Source organism: Anopheles funestus, chromosome 2RL (genome assembly GCF_943734845.2).
Source record: "Anopheles funestus chromosome 2RL, idAnoFuneDA-416_04, whole genome shotgun sequence".
Lineage (NCBI taxonomy): Eukaryota > Metazoa > Arthropoda > Insecta > Diptera > Culicidae > Anopheles > Anopheles funestus.
This window is the reverse complement of record NC_064598.1, coordinates 47,568,160-47,574,986: the sequence shown is the minus strand read 5'-3', so window position 1 is coordinate 47,574,986 and position 6,827 is coordinate 47,568,160.

Genomic DNA, 6,827 nt, shown 5'->3' with positions numbered 1-6,827 from the left:
GGTGATACTGTCAAACGCCAGTGGTAAGGCGTTGGTAAGGACACGCGACCGCATATACGCGTGTGAAGGAAAAAAATGGTTCGTGGTCATGTATACTTTTTTACCTCCATTTACCACGAGAGATGATATGGGTCCAGAGATGGGGATTTTCGCTTCTGGGATCTGTGATAAACATGGTAACTTCCTCAAGAAAGTGGGCATTCGATTCTAATTGAGGTTTACTTTCGTAAACTCGTAGAAATTCACAATGCTTGACTTGTTTTGGTGTAACATCCCACTAAGTCATACACCACTATCTGCCATAACTGGTTAACGCGATTTATTCGTATCACATAGCCGGAGTCAAATCCTTGCATACGAAAAAAGCAAAAGATGGGTTCTGGTATTGGTCCTCTCGTGTTATTGATCAGCGCCACTACCATTACACCACCCGTCAATGTGTAAGAGACGCACGTTGAAATGGTTATTTGAGTTGCAAAAGTGAGTGTCGTCTGCACGAGTTGTTTTCCCTTTGACTTGTGTACCAGCGTATAAGGGTAGCCCTGAGCATTGCATTGCTTCGTGGCTGTTACAAATATGTAGCAACAGTGTTTCTTGCTTTTGCTATGAAACAAGAACAAAATAATCATTCAATGAAAAACGCAATTGTTAGCGAGTGAGTGTACATCAGTACAAATAAAGTGAGAACCAAAGAGTGTGAAACAATTGTGCATCTACACGAAAATTCACTTGTAACAGTACCGAAAACATTAGTTTGAGGTACTCTGAATGTTACAAAACCATTTTAAACGATTGTTAAGGATTCGTTTAGGTGGCTCACTCCCTTTAATTGATATACCACTCTCTGCCATGTCTGGCTAACGAGATTTATTCGTATCACATAGCCGCAGTCAAATCCTTGCATACGAAAAAAAGCAAAAGATGGGTTCTGGTATTGGTCCTCTCGTGTTATTGATCAGCGCCACTACCATTACACCACCCGTCAATGTGTAAGAGACGCACGTTGAAATGGTTATTTGAGTTGCAGATGTGAGTGTCGCCTGCACGAGTTGTTTTCCCTTTGACTTTTGTACCAGCGCATAAGAGTAACCCTGAGCATTGCATTGTTTCGTGGCTGTTACAAATATGTAGCAACAGTGTTCCTTGCTTTTGCCATGAAACAAGAACAAAATAATCATTCAATGAAAAACGCAATTGTTAGCGAGTGAGTGTACATCAGTACAAATAAAGTGAGAACCAAAGAGTGTGAAACAATTGTGCATCTACACGAAAATTCACTTGTAACAGTACCGAAAACATTAGTTTGAGGTACTCTGAATGTTACAAAACCATTTTAAACGATTGTTAAGGATTCGTTTAGGTGGCTCACTCCCTTTAATTGATATACCACTCTCTGCCATGTCTGGCTAACGAGATTTATTCGTATCACATAGCCGCAGTCAAATCCTTGCATACGAAAAAAAGCAAAAGATGGGTTCTGGTATTGGTCCTCTCGTGTTATTGATCAGCGCCACTACCATTACACCACCCGTCAATGTGTAACAGACGCACGTTGAAATGGTTATTTGAGTTGCAAAAGTGAGTGTCGTCTGCACGAGTTGTTTTCCCTTTGACTTTTGTACCAGCGTATAAGGGTAGCCCTGAGCATTGCATTGCTTCGTGGCTGTTACAAATATGTAGCAACAGTGTTTCTTGCTTTTGCTATGAAACAAGAACAAAATAATCATTCAATGAAAAACGCAATTGTTAGCGAGTGAGTGTACATCAGTACAAATAAAGTGAGAACCAAAGAGTGTGAAACAATTGTGCATCTACACGAAAATTCACTTGTAACAGTACCGAAAACATTAGTTTGAGGTACTCTGAATGTTACAAAACCATTTTAAACGATTGTTAAGGATTCGTTTAGGTGGCTCACTCCCTTTAATTGATATACCACTCTCTGCCATGTCTGGCTAACGAGATTTATTCGTATCACATAGCCGCAGTCAAATCCTTGCATACGAAAAAAAGCAAAAGATGGGTTCTGGTATTGGTCCTCTCTCGTGTTATTGATCAGCGCCACTACCATTACACCACCCGTCAATGTGTAAGAGACGCACGTTGAAATGGTTATTTGAGTTGCAGATGTGAGTGTCGCCTGCACGAGTTGTTTTCCCTTTGACTTTTGTACCAGCGCATAAGAGTAACCCTGAGCATTGCATTGTTTCGTGGCTGTTACAAATATGTAGCAACAGTGTTCCTTGCTTTTGCCATGAAACAAGAACAAAATAATCATTCAATGAAAAACGCAATTGTTAGCGAGTGAGTGTACATCAGTACAAATAAAGTGAGAACCAAAGAGTGTGAAACAATTGTGCATCTACACGAAAATTCACTTGTAACAGTACCGAAAACATTAGTTTGAGGTACTCTGAATGTTACAAAACCATTTTAAACGATTGTTAGGGATTCGTTTAGGTGGCTCACTCCCTTTAATTGATATACCACTCTCTGCCATGTCTGGCTAACGAGATTTATTCGTATCACATAGCCGCAGTCAAATCCTTGCATACGAAAAAAGCAAAAGATGGGTTCTGGTATTGGTCCTCTCGTGTTATTGATCAGCGCCACTACCATTACACCACCCGTCAATGTGTAAGAGACGCACGTTGAAATGGTTATTTGAGTTGCAGATGTGAGTGTCGCCTGCACGAGTTGTTTTCCCTTTGACTTTTGTACCAGCGCATAAGAGTAACCCTGAGCATTGCATTGTTTCGTGGCTGTTACAAATATGTAGCAACAGTGTTCCTTGCTTTTGCCATGAAACAAGAACAAAATAATCATTCAATGAAAAACGCAATTGTTAGCGAGTGAGTGTACATCAGTACAAATAAAGTGAGAACCAAAGAGTGTGAAACAATTGTGCATCTACACGAAAATTCACTTGTAACAGTACCGAAAACATTAGTTTGAGGTACTCTAAATGTTACAAAACCATTTTAAACGATTGTTAAGGATTCGTTTAGGTGGCTCACTCCCTTTAATTGATATACCACTCTCTGCCATGTCTGGCTAACGAGATTTATTCGTATCACATAGCCGCAGTCAAATCCTTGCATACGAAAAAAAGCAAAAGATGGGTTCTGGTATTGGTCCTCTCGTGTTATTGATCAGCGCCACTACCATTACACCACCCGTCAATGTGTAAGAGACGCACGTTGAAATGGTTATTTGAGTTGCAAAAGTGAGTGTCGTCTGCACGAGTTGTTTTCCCTTTGACTTTTGTACCAGCGTATAAGGGTAGCCCTGAGCATTGCATTGCTTCGTGGCTGTTACAAATATGTAGCAACAGTGTTCCTTGCTTTTGCCATGAAACAAGAACAAAATAATCATTCAATGAAAAACGCAATGCAACCGTCATCGCAATTGAATTATTTTATTGGTTCGTTGTTAGCGAGTGAGTGTACATCAGTACAAATAAAGTGAGAACCAAAGAGTGTGAAACAATTGTGCAGCTACACGAAAATTCACTTGTAACAGTGCCGGAAACATTAGTTTGAGGTACTCTGAATGTTACAAAACCATTTTAAACGATTGTTATGGATTCGTTTAGGTGACCCACTCCCATTAATTGATATACCACTCTCTGCCATTACTGGCTAACGAGATTTATTCGTATCACATAGTCGGAGTCAAATCCTTGCATACGAAAAAAAGCAAAAGATTAGTTTTGCGTTTTTTTTAATCTTTTGAAAAGCGTCATTCATATGAATCTTCAGTGTAGAGTTATTCAAATTATGAGACCACAATTAAATTCTCAAATTTTGAAAGGTCTAACTAGGGTGTGGATTGATTTCAAACCATTTAATACTGTTTCAATTAGGCGCAGTTTATTTAACACTGTTAAATGCTTATTTGCTTATTATCAATACGGCAAGGCCGTTCTATCTGAATAAAAAATGCTTATTTGAGTTGCAAGAGCATATAATGCAATTCATGAAACAATCACTTACTGCATGAACTACTTGCCAAATGGGCTTGCTTCCTACATCTAATACGACCGTTTGTGGGTCGAGTAGAGCAAAAAGAAATATTTCCCTTGCAACAAGTTTGCTGCTCACACGTACTAGTATTCGTCACAATCGCAATCGAGTGAAAGTAACTGGAAACAAACGAGTAAAGTAGAATATAGAGTAAATTGCTTCCCCCTAAGATTTTCATGTTCGTCTGAAAACCCAACCGCAGCATGCAAACCTAAACAAAAATATTTTAAATTCAATTTTCCACGACGTTCTTCGTTTACGCTATTCTGTGAGTGGAGGAGAAATTAATTGACCGGAGAGTTTTTAACTGCCAACCAATACACACAGACTCAAATACAGTGTTTACACTTGTAAGGACATATTGGTCCGAAATGCAAAAACTTTTAGTTACAAATAATCCTATTTTTGTGCCACGTTAGTAAATAACTAAAGTCATTGTCAAAGAGCACCTCTGGAGGCCAAGATCCTGAAGTAATCTTGGTAGCTTTCGACCGAAAGGCAAGTCAGGAAATGGCAGGATCCTGTTCACATTTGTATTCACCTTTACGTCAATGATAGGGTCAAACTAGTTAAAAGAGATTTTTTCCCCAAAGTTACCGAATTATATTCGCATAAATGGAATGGACACTGAATATTCACTCTTTTATTTCGAATGATTTTACTAGATTCACCGTGCGCTTATCTATTCAACCAAATGAGCGGATTTTTCAATTCCATTTTCTTCACTTTCTTGCTTCTGTAAGGAATAGCTAATGCTACTCCCAAGCGATTTGACACCGAGCTTCAAGCTCTTTTGTGTTTTTTGGTGAAGAGATTTTTAGTTTTCCCCGGGGTGTTTTATGCGTTCGTGAGCACATGTTGGTGTTTTGTAGGTGTATGGGTTTGATTTTCCCCGTTGCATTATCGTATCTAATCGATCGGTTTTTGTTTTCTCATCAGTTTTTCTTGGTTCGTTTATGATGTTTGTGATACGATTAGAAGAATGGATCGAAAAAGCAGACTAATTTAATTTCGTGTTTTACTGTTTTTACTGAATTATCTTTTTAACCGATGGAGAACCGTAGAGCACCTTTCTAAGTTGTAGTAAAATACTCAATTTGACGATTTAGTTTTCATAAAAAAAGTTAGAATTTAACAAAGAATGCATTAAGTGTTTTTATTTACAAAAAATATGCAAATGTTAACACTAACGAAGAAAACTAAATATTGTTAGTCACTTATTTTCATCAACTACCGGGCGTCTCCATGGCTCCACTGTCTCGCCGTATCACCTAATGTTCGTACTTAAATTTATGTACCACATTTTTAACGTTACAGTAATCATAATTAATTGTAATGAAACAGTTCAGCGACTGTTTATAAGCCCGCTGTTAGAATGCCCGAAACACGAACATCAACGATACGTTACTAATTTGATTTATTCCAGAGACTTTACTGAAGGTGTGTTGCTTTGGTAGTGAAAGCGAAACGAAAACTGGTAAGTGGGTGCGCAAGGTGTACACACGCACATCCTTTCTTTACTGCCAGCGGCAACGCTACGCTAACGGGAAAACCATAATCAACAAGCCGATTTCGGACAAGAAGTCCCATTTGTTGGAGCTGCCGCTCTAGCCAATATAGAGCCCCCGTGGACGTTGGGCGTAAACGTGCTTGTCCAATAAGCGAGCAATATTGGCACGGAACAGCAGCAAGCATCGCAACACGCAAAAAAAATGCTTTCGGAATGCTACTGCTGCTCTATCTTTGTGCTTGCTCTTTCTCACTGTTTTGTCGCTTTCTTCAGACCGTTCTTCAGACCGGCCTGAATGGTCTTTCACGCGCTGTTATGGGAACCATTCATTGTCGGTTGTTGTATCGCATCCAAAAAAGCCTTCCTCCGCTGCTTAGTTGCGTAAACTTCTCCTCCGCCGTTAGAAAGTAGAAGCACTACATTGGGGATGGGTTGTGGGGCGAGAGGGGGTGTGCGGGGAGTGAGGGGGGGGGGGGGGATGGATTGTGGAAATTCTGTACGGTTCCTTTGTCGTTCTGGACGAAGCAGGAATCTCTCAATATGATGAAAATGATTTTACCCACCCCAACTGGTGTGGAGCAATCGTTTATTTTATCGCTCTCTTTCACTCTCTACAGGTGGCAGGACTCGTTCTCGCTTCTTTTCTCTCTCATTCGATATCTCTCTCTCTGCCTTTTCCATCAATAGTAACATGCGGATATCATTCCCTTTCGTCCCGGTGCCGTGTTAGCCATTTCAGGCGAACCTTCCCGGTTTTGGGGGAAGTGAGTTTGTTGCCAAAATCGGGGGCTGGAAAAGGATATGGTGCTTTTCACGTGTGTTAACAAAATCAAGCTCATTTCCGCAAATTGACGCTTCTGGTTGTGTGGTGTTTAAATGTTAGCTGCACGAGCAACTATAGCGTGGAGAAAAGGAGAGCATTTTAAAGCACTACTCGCGTCAGCCGTAATACAGACAGGGTTCACGACGAAACGAACGAACTTGCTTGTGCTGCTTCTCTTTTTATTGCCCTACCTTGCCTGACTCAATGAAAAGTGTATGGACGTTTGTGTGTGTGTGTGGGTGTGCGCATATTTAATGTTTCTAAAACATTCTTGCCAACTCTTTGTGTTTGGGCCATCCCGTGCCACCACTGTTTGGTGCTTACACTTTTGCTTTGCCCGACCTCTTAGGGATAACTCTTTGCTCCACAAGCTTCTAACCCACCCGTAGTCGCCATTTTGTGTCCAAAATCTTCCTGTGACCTTCTTCAAACGACTTTCAATCCCCCATGAGCTTGTGGCTTTTGGGGC